Raw genomic sequence first — 20,548 nt, 5'->3', positions numbered from 1 at the left:
TGACTCAACTACACCTCAACCATCTTATTGCATGAGGACATGTAGAAAGGTAAGAAAGGGAGTATGTTGGGCCAAGGAAAAGGTATGTTTTCTCCTCGTAATAGCTTAATTAAGCATTTGTCTTCATGTGTTTATCTTTGTTTTAGGAATAAATATAGAAGAAACAATAACAGAAGATGGGTAAAATAGATTATTAATAAATTGGATAAATCTGGCACAAAAAAATAGTTTTCACTATCTTTTTATGCAAGGACGCAGATTGGACGACTATTGTTGAAACAACAGAGCAACAACAGCCAAGAAAGGAAAAGGAAAACATCTTGAGTGGGAGGGACAATAGAAGACCAGGAGGACCAATGCTATTCTGTGATGAAATTAGATTGAGGGTTTTGAAATCCTCATGATCCCCTGATCCTGAGGATTCACTTCTATCCATTTACTTCTCCAAAAGTTATATAACTCCATGAGTCGAATTGAACAACTAGTTGGTAATTTTGAGATTGTAACTATTCTTTTTGAACACAAATATTTTCATTAGTGTGATGTTGTAACTCTATTATTAATTTTAATGAAGAAGAATGTGTTTCATCCATAATCGTATTCTGAATATCTCTCAGCGGGGACTTCTGGAGACTTGGGCCCAATCAATAGGAGATCTGCTGCTTCAATTGTGTTATAATCATTTCTGTTTATTTTTATAATTGTTCATTACTGTTAGTCTGTAAAGTTAGTGCTATTCCGATTGATGTGAGGATTGATGATTTTGGTTTGTGTTGTTGTTCAGACGAGACTCTAGATTTAGCTGTGTGTTACATTTGCATGATAATCTTTATCAAATTGATTATGTTGATTTAGACATTTGATTGTTGTTCATTATCACAAATCTCAAGGTTATAGTTGATTGCTTTCCATGAGATGTTTACCTAGTTACTTGTTGATTCAATTGTTGTAGTTTTCCTTCATATCAAATGAATTAGTGTCAATACCAATTAGATTGCTAAGAGTGATTCTTTCTACTTGCATTCCGATTTAGTTTCTTGTAGAATAGATTAGGTAGATTTGAGAATGTTCTAAAGGTTTCTTTCAGAATTATTTGGATTGAACTTAGAGAAATAGATATTAGTGATTGCAACGATTCCAATCATTTCATTATGGATTGACCTTTGAACTCACTTCATATACAATGCTGACACTCTTGAAATAAACATACTTACCCTCAGTTGATGATTAATGTAGGTATTAAGATTGTTTTTAATAAGACATCTTAGTTCACTAACAAGCTAGACCAGACTAAGGGAACCATGGTTTCTAGGGCATTGGATATTGACTGGACTATGGCCATTAAGGTGTAAGAGGTATAGACTGAGGCCCAAAATTCAAATTATTAATATACTGAGAATGATCTTGAGGCATACTTTGATTCATGTTCTATGGCCATGGTTGCCATGGTTTCCTTGATCCCATGAATTACAACTAATCAACTTCTTCATTTTCTCCTTGAAAAACTGCTTTCAGCCCAAGAAGAGATGGACAGGTGTTAGTGGAATGGCTCATTTCACATATTACACAGGTATCAACAGTATTCAATTGACATTATTTCAACATATGCTCCTTTTTGCATTGAGGGCATAAAATAGACATGGCCATCTCTGCTTTCATCTATTTCTATTTCACCTATAAAATGTCCAGTTGTGAGGATAGTATGCTCAAGATATCATTCCTCAAGTTGTGCAACAGGTTTCCAATTTCTTCTTTCGTAAATCCACCGCTGGATGTCTTGAGGATTTGGATCCCCTACCTCTTCCTTGTAGCTCCACGTGAACACTTAATGCATAATTTGCAAATGGTGTCAAAATTTTCCTTTGATATGTCTCCCTTTCCTACTACGTTCAAAAGTTCCAAATATTCCTCCCATAGTGCCCGGAGAAAAAAAATTCAAGATGTCCTTATCCAGATCACTATGGCCTGACCTTTGCAAACTGTATTGGAGATGTTCCACAAAGTCTTGTTGGCTTGATGGGCCCTGACCCAGGTTCAACGTTAAACATCCAAGAAAATCCCTACACCACTGGCCCTTTCAGCATCAATCCACGGAGCGCGAACTAAAGTCTCACCTGAAGCAGTATGAGGGGATGCAGGAAACAAGTTTTTGCACCCTGAGATGGTTGTGATGTCGGTTATTTTCCCTAACCTTCCTTCGCGCAGATCGATAAGCCCTTTAGGGCTTATCAAAGTACTTCTCTTATTCATCCTTGAAGCCTCCACGGAAGTCTCTGGTCGTCCTTTGCAGGCCCTAAATAGATAGATTAGGCACTTACACACCCCTATAATTACTCTTGCTTCTATATCTACTCATATTCGCTTGAGTATTGGTTACTTTAACATGCATTACAATTATCTTCACGTAAACAAATATTCCTACTTGCATTTGCATGAAAAATTAAAATACATAGATTCATGCATCAATATAGCATTAAACATAAACCCAATATTCAACATAACATAATTGAATGTAATGAACAAAAGTAAAATACACAGGTAATTTTAGAATACTCCTCTTTATTATTGATTCAAATATCTAGAATAGACTCTAACTACCCTGTGCACATAGCTGCAGGGGTCCACGCACTCAACTGCGGACTTCTACCCTAGGCCTCTTCGCACTCAGCTACAGAGCCTCTTCCTACACTAATACTCTTTGCTCTTAGCTCTCACAGACCCATACATAAAACATAGCAAGACTCTACTAAATTCAACTGAACTGTCTTAGACTCTTCTAAGACTCCCTTTTTATACAATCCCATGTTCCGCAAACCATGGGTAGATCTATAAAGCTAACTTGACTTATACAAAAGAAGGGTGGAAAACACTTAGTAACTCTTTGCATATTTGTGCTCCTCCACCACAAAATGTGGAGACTTTACATTCCATTATACAAAATTCAGGCTTTTTGCCCCAAAAATTAGGCTTTTGACCCCAAAAGTAACTCTAGGGATCCTACTCGCAACAGGCCCCCAACACAAACATGGTGACTCACCCTCGAGTCACTCTGCTAGCGTGGAGCTCTTGTCGCAAAGACCTCCCAGCTCCACCTGCACCACTACGACTTCTGCGATGCACTGAGTTGCCGCCTGCTGTACTTACATGATCAACTACTCTATTGCTCACCCTGCATTGTCCATCTGAATCTTGTGTTGTGTTTCCTCTATACTAGCCAATTTTCCTTCGATGGTGGCTGTGAGCGCATGGCCTTCATCAAGTCAAGGCCTTATTCTAGCCTTGAGGACGCCCTCTTTGCACTGTGTTGCATCCACCTGCTCTTTTAGCACCTTTTCCTCCTGTAGCTTTGCTAGCCTCTACATAAGGGTCACAATGCGCGTCTTTCACTTTGAATTCATAATATCTTTGCTGCAGCTCTCGGGCCTCCATTTCCAACCTTTGCAAGGTGGGATCCTACTACCAATTGGTAACCACTTTGTGTGCTTGCTCCAAGAGCGTTGTGCACTACTTCATTGCACTATCTATAGTAGCTACCGCATCTCTAACAGTGGCCTCACACTACTCCTTTATAGCTGGCGAAGGCGAGGTTGCTCCCTCAATGCAAGTTCTGTGATCTTAAGGTCCAATTCCAACTGAACCTTGGTCAGATTTGATCTGGCTTCGTGCACTTTATCAGCGATCTTCGAATGCGTTCATCCACAGGTTCATCTTCAGGAATATCCAGCACGGGGACAGACCTGTGTGCCTCTGCCACTACCTTGTTAGTGTGCTCATTCTTCGTCATTATAGCCTTAAAGAGATCGATGGCAAAAGTCTTCTCGCAAACATTTGGGCATTGTTCACCTTTTGATCACTCATGACATTCAATTCTCATTGTTCTTGAGCCCGAAGTTCTATGATCACACCATCATGCAGGGCGTGAATGGCTTCTCTTGGAAGTGCGCTAAAGTTTAGTTCAACCTTCCAGAGGGCACAGACATTGGCCCGATCATCTTCTACTTCCATGGTTAGCACTCCATCTAGTAGCACGATAATCCAGGGGTCTAAGGGGTGAACCATTTCTGCTGCTTCAACTATCCCAGGTGCCAAGCTGGTTGACACCACACTACTGTGACCCACACTAGTCTAAACTTGTGATTCCTGGATCTACAGCACGCGCAAACTCATCTGAATGGCATCTAAGGCCTATTTCTATTATTGCTCAAAATGTTGTAGTAGTTCCACAGTGGCATCCCTCACTGTGTCACCAATGTCATTCAGATCACCTTCTGTCAAGGTGATTGGGTCGAGGGAAGTCTTGCTGGCCTTGGTCTTCTTCCGTGGCCCTACTTTCTCCAATTCCCTATTGCGCTTAATCGGTAACGGAGTAGTCTCCGGGTCCGATCCACCCTGCTTTGTCTGTTGTTCCTCCTCCTCTTCAGTTTCTGGGGAAGGCGACTTCTGACTCTTGTCAGAGTCACGTTCCTCTTCTTCCTCTATCTGTTTTTCAGTAGCGCACTCTACCCTGGATTTGTCCTTAGCCTCCTTCTTCCTCTTTTCTGCTAGTTGTTCCATCTTCCGCTTGGCCTCTTCCTTCTTTCGTTGCGTTGCAGACTTGCTAGACCCAACTTTCAAGTCCGAAGTGGTGCACCAATCTTTCGTCCAACAGTCAAGGACCACGACGATCGCGTTGTCTGTGGCCAGGTATGGAAGGTCATACTAGTTTTGTTCAGGATCCTTCCGCACGTGCATGGAGACCCAGTGGAAGTTCACCTTGAACTCCACATACTCTGCCAATTGATCATAAACGGTTGGCGAAAAGTGCGGTTTGCGGTTGACGACCATGTGGATATTCATCTCCATCAATATCCAAAAGAACTTGTTGTCCTTAACCCTTTGGGGGTCCTTCGTAGCCCAAAGTGAAGCGAACTTTGCCACTTCCGGTAGGTCCTGTGCGACCGAAGGAAACTGACTATCCTCTGGTAACTGCCATGGGACCAGAACTATGGACAGCATCAACCATGCATAGTGAAACATTTTTCTTTGATCCTACTCCTCTTTGCAGTTCACGAGGAAATCATTGTAGAGGTAGTGCACCCAGTTGAACTGTACGCCCTCTGTGCACTAGGATGCTAGTGACACTATTGGTGCCCATACTCATCTGCGCGACACTTCCTCATCATCTTTCCTGCGAGGATCTGGGTGGCTACCTTGACTGCGGGGTTGGTTATGCTAGTGATGGAGTAGCCACGTGGCTTCTTAGCGAGCTTAAATTTATCCTTCATTACTTCAGTGAGGACGCGCTCACTTGTCTTTCAACCAAATTCCATGGCTAGATTTTCTCCTCCATGCGACAACCAAGTGATCCTATGGATCAGGATTTCAGTGATCAATATTGGCTCCTCTAGCCATAGGCACCCATCATGCACCAATCACAGTAGATGCTTGATTACTATCATGGTTATGGGTGTGCGGTTGTAATGCGGTACCCACAACAATTTTAACAGACCTACCTTATCCACCCCTTTTACCCACTTTCTTGGCTCCAGCATGGTCACACCAGAGTCTTTGTAGAAGATGCGGTGCATGAGTTGATCCGTCGCTAAGTGGGGAAATCATTTCGTATTAGCCAGATCCCAATCCTCCAATTTTAACTGGGAGACATGCCCTAGGCACGGTCCTTCAAAGATGATTTTTTCTAGCAGTGGGGTGTATGCAGCGTGACATTACTTTCATCAATGTCCTTTGGAACCTTTGTTTTTCCTCTGCGTGGAAGAATGTATTCAGGAAGTTTGAATATAGGATCGAACCCCTCAACGTCAACATATTCCTCCCCCATTTTAATGTCTTCCTCACCCATATGGAGTTCTTCAACATTTACTTCAGGCTCTAGGTCAATTACCTTGCCCTTCTCCTACGCGGTGGGCTTCTCCTTCTGTGGGTGCTTTCTGGGTGATGCGCGCACTATCTGTGGTGCCTTCTACTTATCTTTCTTTGCTTTTAGACACTCCTTGGTTAGTGTAGGCCTCGACCTGGGTGTCCTCGGTGTTTTAGGCAATTCGGCTGGTACTTCGACACTCTCAACCTCCGGGACAACTCCCTTAGCTATCATTGGTACCTCCGGGGTAGCTCCCTCAGCCGCCATTTCTTCAATTACACTCACAGTTTCTGCAGGTTCCAACATAATATTGGACAACAACTCCTATGTCTCCTTTTCCAACCTCTCAAAAATTGAACTCGCTATCAAAGCTTCAAATTTCTCACGGTTCATGTGCATTGGAGAGCTCAACACCTCAATTCTCAAAATGCCAAGTGTTTTTCGCTGGGTAGCCACTTGTAATTTATAGGCATTTTTGAATTCAAATCCGACCATTCCCCCCAAAATTCATTCATAAATGCTGGATTGGCGGTAGATTTTCATAGATCTTGCCCTTAAATTCTGACTTAAATGTCGGCCCCTATTCCATTTGGTTGTTTTCCCATTGTCAAGTCATGAACAATGACCATAATGGTCACTTTCGGTTGCCTTGCGTGGTCCATTCTTGGATAGTGCAGCTCCTTGTGCATTTTTGCTGACACTGTGACATTCCTTCATTCTGCACAGTTCCCCAATTGCGCAGCTCCCCAACCTGGGTAGTGTAGTTTATAGTCCTGCACCTCCTTTCAGCTACCTAGAGTGCTAAGACTGTGCTTCCACCATGTAATCATCTAACCGGATTGCCAGTGTATGGCTTCAATCAGCTACCATTCACTTGCCCTAGGAATGGTTCTCCATTCAACTTTACCAAGTAAACTGCTCCACCATCGGTAATCTCCATGATGACATATGGCCCCAGCCAATGAATCCAAAATTTTCCTGCATATTTATCAAACTCGTTGCCATATAATAGAACTAAATAATTTACCTTGAAGGTGTGCAGTTTGATGTGCCGATCGTGCCATGCGTTTTTGCGCTCCTCTTGAACTTGTTGATGGTATTCGACTAGAAATCTATCTTCTTCAAGCTCTGTTAGCTGCACAAGCCTCTCCTTATGGGCTTCATGATTCGCAATTCCTATGAATGCCACTATGTACAAATTAGGTACAATGTAATCCATCGACACCACAACTTCCATGCCATAAACTAGTCTGAATGGCGTTTGTCCAGTCAACTTCTTGCAAGTCGTTCTATAAGCCCATAGCACCGCAGGCACGCAAAAATCCCAGTTGTTTCTTTGAGCATTGCAAACCTTTGTGAGCGTGCTCGCTAATATTTTATTAATCACTTCCATCATCCCATTAGCCCACAGATGATATGGCGTGCTCTTCTGATGGTAGACCTGGAATTCTTCTGTCATTGCGCTAATTGTCTCATTAAGAAATTGTTTACCGCGATCGCTCATTAGAATTTTTGGACAAACAAACCTTGTCAGAACATACTCAAAGATAACTTTTGCTATTGTCGCACTTGTACATTCCTTCAGAGGTTGTGCCTCTACCCATCTAGTTAAGTACTTAGTCGTGGTGATGGTGTACTACGCACACGTCTTCTTTCCTAGAGGCTAAATTGGTCCTACAAATTCAATTGCCCACTTCTCAAAGGGCTGTAGCGATATTTGTGGATTCAACGGAAACTCATCCCTGCATGAGGGTCTGCCCATCCTTTTGCATGTGTCACATGCCCTACAATATGCTTTTTAATCCTTATGCAAGGTTGGCCACCACAACCCATTTCCTACATAATGACCTCACGCAGATCTGCCATGAGCCTCAGCGAGGATGTTGTTTCATTCAAACTCTGGAACATAACATCGCAATGTTTCATCTGATCCAATTTTGTACAAGTTCCCTGCAATGACAGAAAATTCTGCCACATGCACCACCAATTCCTTCTTCTGTTGGCTTGTATATCCTTTCGGAGTCATACCTGTCATTAGGAAGTGTATAATATCTTCAAAGTGTACATCTGTGACATGTACTGCAAAGAGCTGCACGTCAGGGAGTCCTTCCTCCAAATTCGTAGGTTCCTCTCCAGTTTCAATGTGCGACAGATGATCCATTCCAACATTCAAGCATCTTGGTTTCGCAATAACTTCATAATAATACTCCTAGAACAACAACAGCCACCCACATATCTTCCCCCCCCCCCCCCAACACAGGCTTGCTGACTAGGTATTTTAATGTCGAATGGTCTGTATACACCTTAAAATGTTTTCCCAACAAATAATGCCTGAACTTCTAGAGCGCGTACACCATAGCTAGTCCTTCGTGCTCTATCGTGGAATAATTTTTCTCAGCTTTGGATAGCTTCCTATTTGCAAATACTATAGGGTTATCCAAGCCCCCTTGACTGACCTGTGTCAGCATTGCTCCTAGTGCAATACATGACACATCCACATGCACATGTAATTCCTTCTTCCAATCTGGGAAAAGACTAGGATCAACGCAGTGACCATTTTCTCCTTTAGCACATCCAAGCTCTTCCGGCATTCCTCATTCCAACAGAATGTACCATCCTTCTTTAACAGTTTTTCCATCAGCACAGTGATCTGGGCATAGCTCTTGATGAATTTCCTTTAGTATCCCATATGCCCCAACATTGCATGTAGTTGTTTCACACTCCTTGGTGCCTCCAAATTGATTATGGCCGCGATCTTCGCAGGGTCTACCATCAAGCCTATTCTGCATACCACATGGCCCAACAAGATCCCAAAATGGACACAAAACAAACATTTCTTCAGATTGAGTGCGATCTGGTACCTCCAGAATGTATCTAGCATCAAGTGTATGCTTTCCACATGGCGCTTCACCAGTCTAAACACTGTCCAATCGTCAAAGTATACTTCTAGAAATTTATGAATGAAATCCTTGAAAACCGCGATTGCTACACGCGAAAATATCGCCACGGTGTTCTTCAGCCCAAAAGGCATCACCGTATACTGGAATCATCCACATTTAGTCGCGAAGGTCATCTTACTTCTATCCTCCAGTGCGATCTTGATTTGATGGTACCGAGAGAACCCATCAGTGAACAAATATGCTTCCTGGCTACCAACATTATCTAGGACCTCATCGGTGATTGGAGTTGGGAAGTGATCATGCACGCAGGCATCATTAAACTTCTTGAGATCTACGCATATCCTTATTTCTTCCTTTTTCTTCTTTTCCTAATCCACTATTAGGCTTACCCAATCAGATTCTTCCAGCGGTTCAATAATACCTGCCATGAGCATTTTGTCTAACTCTGAGCAGACCCTTTCTTTATACTTCGGATTGAGGTGGTAAGGTATTTTCTTCACAGGTTTTGCGTTCGGTTTTAGGGTGATCTTCATGACACCCAAGTCACCTATTATCCCTTTCATATCTAAAAACTTTGTGGGAAACATATCTTGATATTCGCAGAGTAGTTCGGTGACCATATCTAATGTCTCGTCATCCCAGTAGTCCCCAATCTTTGCAAAACTTCGGCTCTGCCTCTGTGCCAATGTTCACCTATCTAGTTTTGAGCAGCTCTTTTATGTCAGGGTTCTCTAGTTGCGGCACTTCAACTTCGTGGTGACCTTCAGTCTCTGGGATATTAATTTTTCTTGGGTCTTCATCTTCTTCTTCTGCTGTGACATTGTAGCACTCCAACACGTGGCTCAGCTGGGTGGTCCAATCAGGTTGAATCAAATCTAGAGGATCCTACGGTATCCTAAAAATTGTCATCTTAACCTCCTGCAATGCTTCGTCGATAGATTCAAATCCATCCTCAAAACTAAACGTCATCAAAAATCCCTGGCGCAAAATATTCCATTCTTCGGTGCCATGGTAGAGTTCCATCTCCAAGTATCAATTCATTGGTATAACATCCAAGATATGAGAAAAATATATGGGCTCATTCCAATTGAGGTTTCACTCCGTACACTTCAGTCCATTTGGCCAAATGGTCACAAGGATAATTTTTCCCATCATATTTTTCTGTTAATCGCACCTTCAGATGACCAAAGCATACCCTCATCATCCTCCTATATTTGCACCAATCATCAAAACTATCTTTGTGCGTACCCCACCATCTTGCGGCCGTAGCATGCATTGCCCAATGTAATGCCTAGAAGTGATGCTTCTCTGGTAATTCCCTTTCAAATGCATCCAAAAAGTGATCAACATTAGTTAACCCATCATAATAAGGCAGATTTCTTACCTTTATTGATACACAACACAATGACTTGGTCATTATATTACAACGTAGCATAGATACTTCATGTGGTTGATTCTGCTAGTGCTTTAGTTCTTCGTTTGAATTTGATGTGTAGGAGCTCTCACGGTCATATGTAATACGTTTGTTTGTTGTTAGATTCACCCAATCCTGATCTTGCGCTATTATCTTGTAAATCTAGTCCAAATCGTTATCACTTTCATAATCGTGGACCAGTTTAGGATAGCGATGTCCTTCTGCAGGGTCCAGTGGCACCACTACGCAGAGCGATTTCTTCTCAAATATCATCTTTTGCTTCTTCAGGTTGATTACCCCATTAATGTCAGTGGCCCAATCAATCCCAAGGAGCACAGTGTAGGGATTGTTGTAATCCATAATCTATATCACTTCAAAATCCACTAGTGCGCTTACGCCTTCGATATCAACTCTTATCCCTTGCAACCTCCCCATTGGGATGATTTTCTGTTGATTCACCATCCTTAACTGAATCAGAGACCACTGTAGCACATGTCTCCCCATTCTTTCCCATGTTTATTTCAACAAGACATTCACGTTGGACCCTAGGTCTAAGATAACTTGGTCCATTTCGTATTCTTCTATCTGCGTTGTGAGTCTCATCTCATGTCCAGTTCGTGCCTTATGCTTACCAAGCTTCCTAAATACGTGTGGTTCATCAGTAGCGGTTTCATTTCCAATGCACCTATTGATCATCTCCTGCAGTCCCTTCACAGCCTTACTATCGCGGAGCAGTTTCATGCAGGTCTCCAAGAACGTGGTAATCATGGATAGGGCCATTTCTTCAACGGTTTCTCCTAACTCCCTAAGGTAGAGGCATCAACAAAAATTTTCTTTGCTTCCATAAATGTTTCTTTTGCGTGTTCTAGATCAAACCTGGTCTCCTTTTCTGGTGCTTTGCAGACCCACTCACCTTCCTTGGGTTGCTTCCCCTTATCCTCAGTAGTCGTCACTCCACTCCATAGCACAATATTTACCTTGGGTTCTTCCTCACGAGGCTCAACCCTCATCATTTGTAGGTTCTGAGTCAATTACTGAGGTTGCGCCCCCTTCCCACATATCTTAGCTAAAAATATAGGGAAATCCTCCATCGCCTGGTCAAACTAAGTAAAATAGCAGCATGATAGTCGCGTCAGATTCAGGCAGTCTCGCACATAGTGTCCTAATCCTCCATAATTGTAACAAATATTCTGCCCTCGACCTCTGCTAGTCCTCCTCCACCTCAGCCTCGACCACGCCCCTGATACTCGACTCGTGCTCCTCTAGCACCTTGGTCTGGAGGCCGTGTTTCTTCCTGCACCGTATATGTAGGTATCCTATCCATCATTAATTCATAACTTCGGCAATTACACTCATCATGACCCACAAATTGAAAAAAGTTGTAGAAGAGCTGTTGCGGTGTCTGTACGAATTTTTGTAGCAAATGGCAATTATTTGTCACATGTTCCTAGCTACCTGACATATAGCACACCATAGCACGGGCCCTGTACTTGGCCCTGCTATAGCTTCCGGCCTCACAGGCATTGGTCCCCCTGATGCAACATAATTTGTGAAAATAGGGAAGTGACCTTTGTCATGCCCCTAGCTTTCGCATTTTAGGCACCACACTTCTTCGTGTGCCTCTGGACGAGTTGTTCTGTCCTTCCTCAAAATTTTCATTTCAAGGCAAAGGTTCTGCAATTGCGTGTGAATTTTCTCAACCCCCAAATTAGCATCCTACATTGTTGTCTCGTGCAATCTCATCGCGATTTCCAGAGCTTCTGCCTAGGTCCCGATCTTCTGTTGTGATAGCGCAACCCTCAGGTGAGGCAGGAGTGAGGCCACAAACCATTTGCGGTGCTGCCCATCAGTCAGATTCATGTTGGCTACACGAATTGTACACTTCAATATTTGATCAAAATCTGAGGGTGTCTCTCTAAGCTTCATCATGATTTCCTTGAATCCCACAATTAATTGCGCCTCAGACTTAGGTTTACTATATTCCTTATTCATCGCAGACTGGATATCAGCCAATGCAGACGTCGGATTATCAATGCAATACTTAATATACCAAGTTAGTGTGCAGTCCTGAAAAGCACTAACCCCAATGTTTCTTTCTTCATTTGATCATTCATGATACCCTGAGCTTCCCACATAACCTTTGCGATGAACCAAAACTAGTCCAGATCTTCATTTCCTACACCCTTGAACACAAGTATCTTTATAGAGTTCGCCATTTTGAATGGTGGTGGACGTGGCGGCAGTGTGGGTGAGGGGTAAGTCATGGAGGTGAGGATGGAGGCGATGTAGATAGAGGAGGTGAGAATGAAGGCGGTGTAGGTATTTGCGGGAATCCCTTATCAACTGAATAGCGCTCAACGGAGAAGCTTGTGCTTCTTCTTTGTCATCACTCAGAGGAGACTCAATCAACGGGCTATATTCAAGGCCTTTTCTTCCTCCATCCCTGAAATTCCTTCCACTTTACATAGCCCCAAACATCAAGGTAACTGCATAACCCGCTTTTCACACAAGAGCATCTTAATCCAAGTATTTAATGATTTCAAATACTTACCTCGCGGCCCCTTCAAGAAGCGGCTCTCTGCTTCGCTGTAACTGACCGAATTATCGACCACGAACTTTGTCACAAACCCTCCTATGATACAGTTGAGCCAATGATCAACAATGCGCACGATCTTATCTTCAGAGGCTTCCAATTTCTGCACTAACTCTAGGTCTAGACAATTGGATTGTCAAGCCTCCACCTCCCTTATCTGTCTACTACCTTCGTGATCTACTCGTATAATTCAACGGGGAAGGAGTAGAATAAGATTTCGTGTATCTCTATGTACATATATCTGTCCAACCACTGCTCTTTCGTCAATCATAGATTCATGTTTTCTTGTGCTGCGAATTTGTGGATCTTTCTATCCAACTAGTCTTCAATCTCCTTCTTATTTGGATTCCAATGATGTGACATCACACATATTGTTATGCAGATCCTGGTTGCGACAATGGAACCATTTGTTGGCTTGATGGGCCCTAATCTAAGTTTAGCGTTAAGAAGCCAAGCAAATCCCTACACTACTGGCCTTTTCGGCATCAATCTGTCGAGTGTGGACTGAAGTCTCACCTGAAGTAGTATGGGGGGATGTAGGAACCAAGATTCTGTACCCTGAGATGGTTGTGATGTCGGTTATTTTCCCTATCCTTCCTCTGTGAAAATCGATAAGCCCTTTAGGGCTTATCAAAGTACTTCTCTTATTCGTCCTTGAAGCCTCCACAAAAGTCTCCGGTCATCCTTTGGGGGCCCTAAATAGATAGATCAGGAACTTACGCACCCCTGTAATTACTCTTACTTCTGTATCTACCTAGATTCACTAAGGTTTTGGTTACTTTAACATGCATTATAGTTATCTTCACGTAAACATATATTCCTACTTGCATTCATAGGACAGAGTAAAATACATAGATTCACGCATCAATATAGCATCAAACATAAACCCATTATTCAACATAACATAATCACATGCAATGAACATAAGTAAAATACACAGGTAATTTCAGAATACTCCTTTTTATTATTGATTCAAATATCCAGTATAGACTCTAACTATCCTGCATAGATAACTGCTGGGGTCCGCGCACTCAGCTGTGGACTTCTACCCTAGGTCATTTTGCATTTAGCTACAGAGCCTCTTCCTACGGTAAGACTCTTCGCTCTTAGCTCTCATAGACCCATACATAAAACATAGCAAGACTCTACTGAGTTCAACTAAACTGCCTTAGACTCTTCTAAGACTCCCTTTTTATACAATCCCATGGTTCGTGGACCATGAGTAGATCTCTAAAGCCGACATGACTTATACAAAAGAAGGGTGGAAAACCCTTAGTAACTCTTTTCATCTTCATGCTCTGCGACCACAAAATGCGGAGACTTTACATTCCTTTATACAAAATTTGGGCTTTCTGCCCCAAAACTTGGGCTTTTGACCCCAAAAGTAACTCTAGGGATCCTGCTCCCAACAAGTCCTCCACGTTCTCATCCTCTTTTTGCATAATATTAAAAATTTCTTCCTTAACATCTTGGGATTTAATCAAATTCAAGCTTTTGTGATCCACATTTTGATTTGAGAACAATTTCAGAAGAAATCATATTGGTAGATTTAGGTCGACACGTTTCGAACCAACCAATGTGGTTCATCATCAAGATAAGATGAAAAATCAGATCATAGCAGAAATTTAAATAGGGAGTCAATATCTTCTAACAACTAAGGGAAAAACGACTATTTTGGACTGGATGGGAAAAAGGGCCGAAATACTAATTTATTTATTTATTATTATTATTATTTATTTATATATTTATATATTTTAATTTATTTTTATAATTGAATCAATGATAAATACATTATATACTAATAATATCTAACTAACCTGACCCTAAAGATAGAAATATTTACTATTTATTTGTTTTTTTTTGTTGACTAGCGGAATTGGCAACGACGATGGTATCATACTCGCATTACATGGGGTCGAATCCCACCAGCTGCCACTATAACCTCTAGGAGGAACTGCCCAGCCCGCAAGAATGACCCTCGGTTAAGACGAGACTCGAACTCGTGACCTGCACAGTGGCACGGATGACTTAGCAGATCGTCTGCTGGCCACGAGACCAAACCTTTGTAGGCTACTATTTATTTAATTATTATTATTAATAATATTTATTTAGTTTAATTTATTTTTATAATTGAATCACTAATAAATACAATATATATATTAATATCTAACTAACCTAACCCTTAAAATAAAAATAAAAAGATAAGGGAATAAATAATGAAATAAAACAACTAAGTCAAAAAGTCAAATAAATAAATAAATAAATAAAAATAAAATGGTAAAATAATAAGCTTAAATGAAATATGAAGGAAATAATTAGTTATAAAAAGGAAGAAAATAATTAAATTGGATATACAATAAATTTCGATGTACTATGAATAATCAAATTTAATTTTAATTATGTTATTTTATTGTTATTCAAAAAAAAGAAAAAAGGAAGGGATAATGGAACCAACCTCATGGGGGAAATTAAGAAAAATAAAAACTGAAGAGAGCAGAAGGAGAAACGAAAGGAAGGAAGCTAAGAGGAAAGGGTTAGAATCCAACAACTACTGATTTTCCACCCATCGTCCCTATCAAGATTATTAGGCCACCTTTCAATTTCTATGGCTTCCCTAAATTTACGGTGATGAAAGTGAGAAATCTTTGCAATGACCTTCGCCTCCTCAATGCATATATGATGATTGGTCTTCACAGCATGCTCAGCTAAGGCCGAAGAATGAGTCCTTCCATGCTTGATATCAGCAGCATGTTCCTTAACCCTTTGATTAATGGATCAACCTATTTCACCAATGTACGATGTTCCACAGGAGCATGGGATGACATAAATGCCTTTCAAATCTTTAGGGTCCACAGAATCTTTAGCTGATTTTAAGGAAATTCTTAAGGAATTAAAGGATCGAAAGGTTGACAGAACGTTGTGTTTCTTGAGGATTCTTGCAATCCTATCAGTCCTCCTTAGGATGAAGGGGAGGTGAACTCCAGAACTATGATCAAAAGGGTCTTTTTTAACCTTATGACATTTACAAGCCTTGAGGAAGGCTTTAAGGCCTTGTTTCTTACTGTAACCATTATTTACGAAAACCTCCAAGAGATGGGATTTCTCTTTAGAAAAATGGTCGACATCAGAAACCCTCATAGCACGAGTAGCTAGAGTGCAAAGAACCCCCAAATTTTGAGCAGGGAAATGATGGGACCTGGCATGAAGATATTGCTCAGTGTGGGTTTTCTTCCGAAAAAACTGATGGGAAAATGAGCCATCCTCTTTTTCAGAAATAAGGACATCTAGGAAAGGAAGGAAACCATTAAATTCGTTCTCCATGGTAAACTTAATGGAGTTATATTGATTATTAAGATGTTGAAAGAAGAGATCTAACTTATCCGGACCATGTTGCCAAATCGAGCATGTATCATCTACAAATATTTTCCAAAGCTTAGGTTTAAGAACTGTTGAGGCTAAAGCTTTGGATTCAAAATCTTCCATAAAAATATTAGCAACAAGAGGGGACAGGGGTGAGCCCAATGCCACACCACATGTTTGTTCATAGAACTCACCTTCGAAATAGAAGAAAGTCGAAGTAAGGCAGATCTCGACTAATCTAGCGGTGTTGGGATTGGTAAGGCGAAAGATGAAATCCAAGGCTTCTTTGATGGGGATGTTAGTGTACAAGGAAACAACGTCGAAGCTTACCAGAATGTATCCATGATCAAAATTTACATCTTGTAAATCATTGACAAATGATGAGGAGTTTTTAACAAATGAATATGTGAGGCCAACAAGTGGCTTAAGCTTGGAGGCTAGATATTTCGCTAAAAGGTAGGTTGGCCCACTTATGGTGTTGACGATGGGTCTAAGGGGGGCTCCTTCCTTATGGATTTTCGAAAGTCTATAGATCTTGGGAGTGATGGGGACATTCTGGTAAGCTTTGATGTTGTTTCCTTGTACACTAACATCCCCATCAAAGAAGCCTTTGATGTCATCTTTCACCTTACCAATCCTAACACCACTAGATTAGTCGAGATCTGCCTTACTTACACATTCTTTTGTTTCAAAGGTGAGTTCTATGAACAAACATGTGGTGTGGCTATGGGCTCACCCCTGTCCCCTATTGTTGCTAACCTTTTTATGGAAGATTTTGAATCCAAAGCTTTAGCCTCAGTGATTCTTAAACCTAATCTTTGGAAAATATTTGTAGACGATACATGCTCGATTTGGCAACATGGTCCGGATAAGTTAGATCTCTTATTTCAACATCTTAATAATCAATCTAACTCCATTAAGTTTACCATGGAGAAAGAATTTAATGGTTGCCTTCCTTTCCTAGATGTCCTCATTTATAAAAAAGAGGATGGTTCATTTTCCCATCAGGTTTTTCAGAAGAAAAACCACACTGAGCAATATCTTCATGCTAGGTCCCATCATTTCCCTGCTCAAACATTGGGGGTTCTTTGCACTCTAGATACTCGTGCTATGAGGGTTTCTGATGTCGACCATTTTTCTAAAGAGAAATCCCATCTCTTGGAGGTTTTCGTCAATAATGGTTACAGTAAGAAACAAGGCCTTAAAGCCTTCCTCAAAGCTTGCAAAAGTCATAAGGCTAAGAAACACCCTTTTGATCGTAGTTCTGGAGTTCACCTCCCCTTCATCTAGGGGACGAATGATAGGATTGCAAGAATCCTCAAGAAACACAACGTTCCCTCAACCTTTTAACCCTTTAATACCTTAAGAAGTTCCTTAAAAATCAACTAAAGTTCTTGTGGACCCTAAATATTTGAAAGTCGTTTATGTCATCCCATGCTCCTGTGGAACATCATACATTGGTGAAACAGGTCGATCCATTAATCAAAGGATTAAGGAACACGCCGCTAATATCAAGCATGGAAGGAACTGCTCTTCGGCCTTAGCTTATCATGTTGTGAAGACCAATCATCATATATGGATTGAGGAGGCGAAGGTCATTGCAAAGATTTCTCACTTTCATCACCGTAAATTTAGGGAAGCTATAGAAATAGAAAGGCGGCCTAATAATCTTATTAGGGACGACGGGTGAAAAATCAGTAGCTATTGGATTTTGACCCTTTCCTCTTAGCTTCCTTCCTTTTGTTTCTCCTTCTCCTCCCTTCTATTTTTATTTTTCTTAATTTTCCCCCTGAGGTTGGTTCCTTTATCCCTTCCTTTTTTCTTTTTTTTTTGAATAAGTATAAAATAAGATAATTAAAATTAAATTTGATTATTCATAGTACATTGAAATTTATTGTATATCCAATTTAATTATTTTCTTTCTTTTTATAACTAATTATTTCCTTTATATTTCATTTAAGCTTATTATTTAACCATTTTAATTTTAATTAATTAATTATTTTTGTTTTTATTTATTTTTAATTTTTGACTTAGTTGTTTTATTTGATTATTTATTCCCTTATCTTTTTATTTTTATTTTAAGGGTCAAGTTAGTTAGATATTAATATATATTGTATTTATTAGTGATTCAAAGATAAAAATAAATTAAAATAAATAAATAAATATATAAATAAATATTAATAATAATAAGAAGAAGAATAATTAAATAAATAGTAAATATTTTTATTTTAAGGATCAGGTTAGTTAGATATTATTAGTATATAATGTATTTATCATTGATTCAATTATCAATATATATATATATATATATATATATATATATATACACACACACATATATATATATATATATATATATATATATATATATATAGATATATATATATATATATATATATATATATATATATATATATAATAATAATAAAATAAATAAATAAATAATATTATGTTATATAAATTAGTATTTCGACGCTTTTACCCATCCAGTCCAAAATAGCTGTTATCTAGTTGTTTTTTCCCTTAGCTGTTAGAAGGTCTTGACTCCTTATCTAACTTTTTGCTATGATATGATTTTTCATCTTGTCCTAATGATGAACCACACTGGCTGGCTCGAAACACGTCGACCTAAATCTACCAATGTGATTTCTTCCAAAATTGTTCTCAAACCTTGAGATTTTCAATAGTCTTGATAATTTTCAAACAAAATCATTTTCATATCATCCCATGTAGTAATAGATTTCCCTCATAAACCCATGAACCATCTAAAATATGTTCCCTTCAAAGTCGCAGGGAATATCTTCATTTTTTGTCCATCATAAATATAGTCATACCTCCGACAGACAGTGTCAAATTCAAACAGGAAGGTGTCGAGATCTTCAAAAGAAAGACCATGAAATTGAGGTAATGTCTTCAGAGGGATAGGCTTCATAGGTGCATCTCCCCTGATATCACGAATTGGAATCTTGATCGAAGAAGTTGCAGGGGTCATGAATATCTTCCAAAATTCACTTGGAATCTCGACAGGTTTTGTTTGTTCTATAATGTGTGGTTGAGTCTGTCTAACAACACTCCCTCGATCAAATGGTGTAGTGAATTCCAATTAGTCTTCTTCTTCTTCTGAACTCAAAATGTTCAGTTCTCCCGATTCTCTTCTTACTACTTATTCTTCCCTAATTGTGCTTCTGTTATTGGGGGAGGTTATGGTTCTAAAACTGACTGCCCTCTAGATCTCATATGAGATCTCACCCTAACAACAACTCATGATGATGCTCCTGATTCAACTCTTGAAATGATTCCTTGGATACAGGTATTCTACCTAGATCTTTCCTTCCTCTCTTTGGGGGTCTTCCTCTACCCCTTTTATTTGTATCTCTTTTCATGCAATCATAAAATAAAAGAAAAAAATTCAAATAAATTAAAAGATCAGGACCTGCAGTAGGGTGAAAAATTCCCTCCCTGGGACGAGAGAGTGGCCCCGCAAAAATAAGGAAAGCAAGCCAACCACAAAATTATAATCTCAGGACCTGAAACAGGGTGAAAAACTTCCCTTCCCAGGATGAGAGAATGGTTCTTATGAAAAAACAAACAATCTAATGCTTAAGAGTTGGAGCAGGGTGAAAAAATTCCCTTCCCAGGACGAAAGAATGGTCCTATGTTCAATGTTGGTCGTACTTTTGAACCTTCAATAGCATCCCTGACAATGGCGCCAAATGTTGGTGTTCAGATATGAATCATACAATTCACCCAATTCCACATTAATTGTCAACCTGGGGCTCAACTGGTTATTTCAAGTCTATCATGCAAGATATATGCAAGCCACATGTTCCCTACCTAGAATTGAACATTCAATCATAACATAAAAATGTTAGGAAACTAGCTCACAAAAAGATAGAAAAGATAGATCAACGCCTTATAAATAAGCCTCTTCGAGGAGGCAACCTCCTTTACATTACACAAATGAACAATTCTTGGATGATATAAATGACAAGACCTCCTTTCTATATATAGGACTCTAAGGGGTCATAATATAATTAGAGCCGACATAACAATAATAACGTAACGGAACAATAATAACAATAGTGGGCTTCTATGGGGCACAATAATAAAAATATGAGGACTAAATGGACACAACAATATAATAAGGGGGTTGTACTAATAACAATAAGGGGTTACACTAGTAGTATAGGGACCTAACATGCCCCTCTCCTTCAAAAATTGTTGTCCTCAACGATTTGAGTAGTTCTTGACGCTTCTGTACAAAATTCTTGTCCTCCCATGTGGAATCTTCAACGGGTAAGTTCTTCCACTTGATGAGATACTCTGAAATTGATCGATTTCGTAGCTGTCAGGTTCTTGTTTCTGGGACTACTCCAAGTTCCAATCTTATTTTTCCTTCCTCGTCAAGTTCTAACAATATTGTT

This window comes from Pinus tabuliformis, chromosome 8 (assembly GCF_031772625.1).
Source record: "Pinus tabuliformis cultivar Carrire ecotype Pingquan chromosome 8, CPIR1, whole genome shotgun sequence".
Lineage (NCBI taxonomy): Eukaryota > Viridiplantae > Streptophyta > Pinopsida > Pinales > Pinaceae > Pinus > Pinus tabuliformis.
This window is presented reverse-complemented; position numbering follows the sequence as displayed.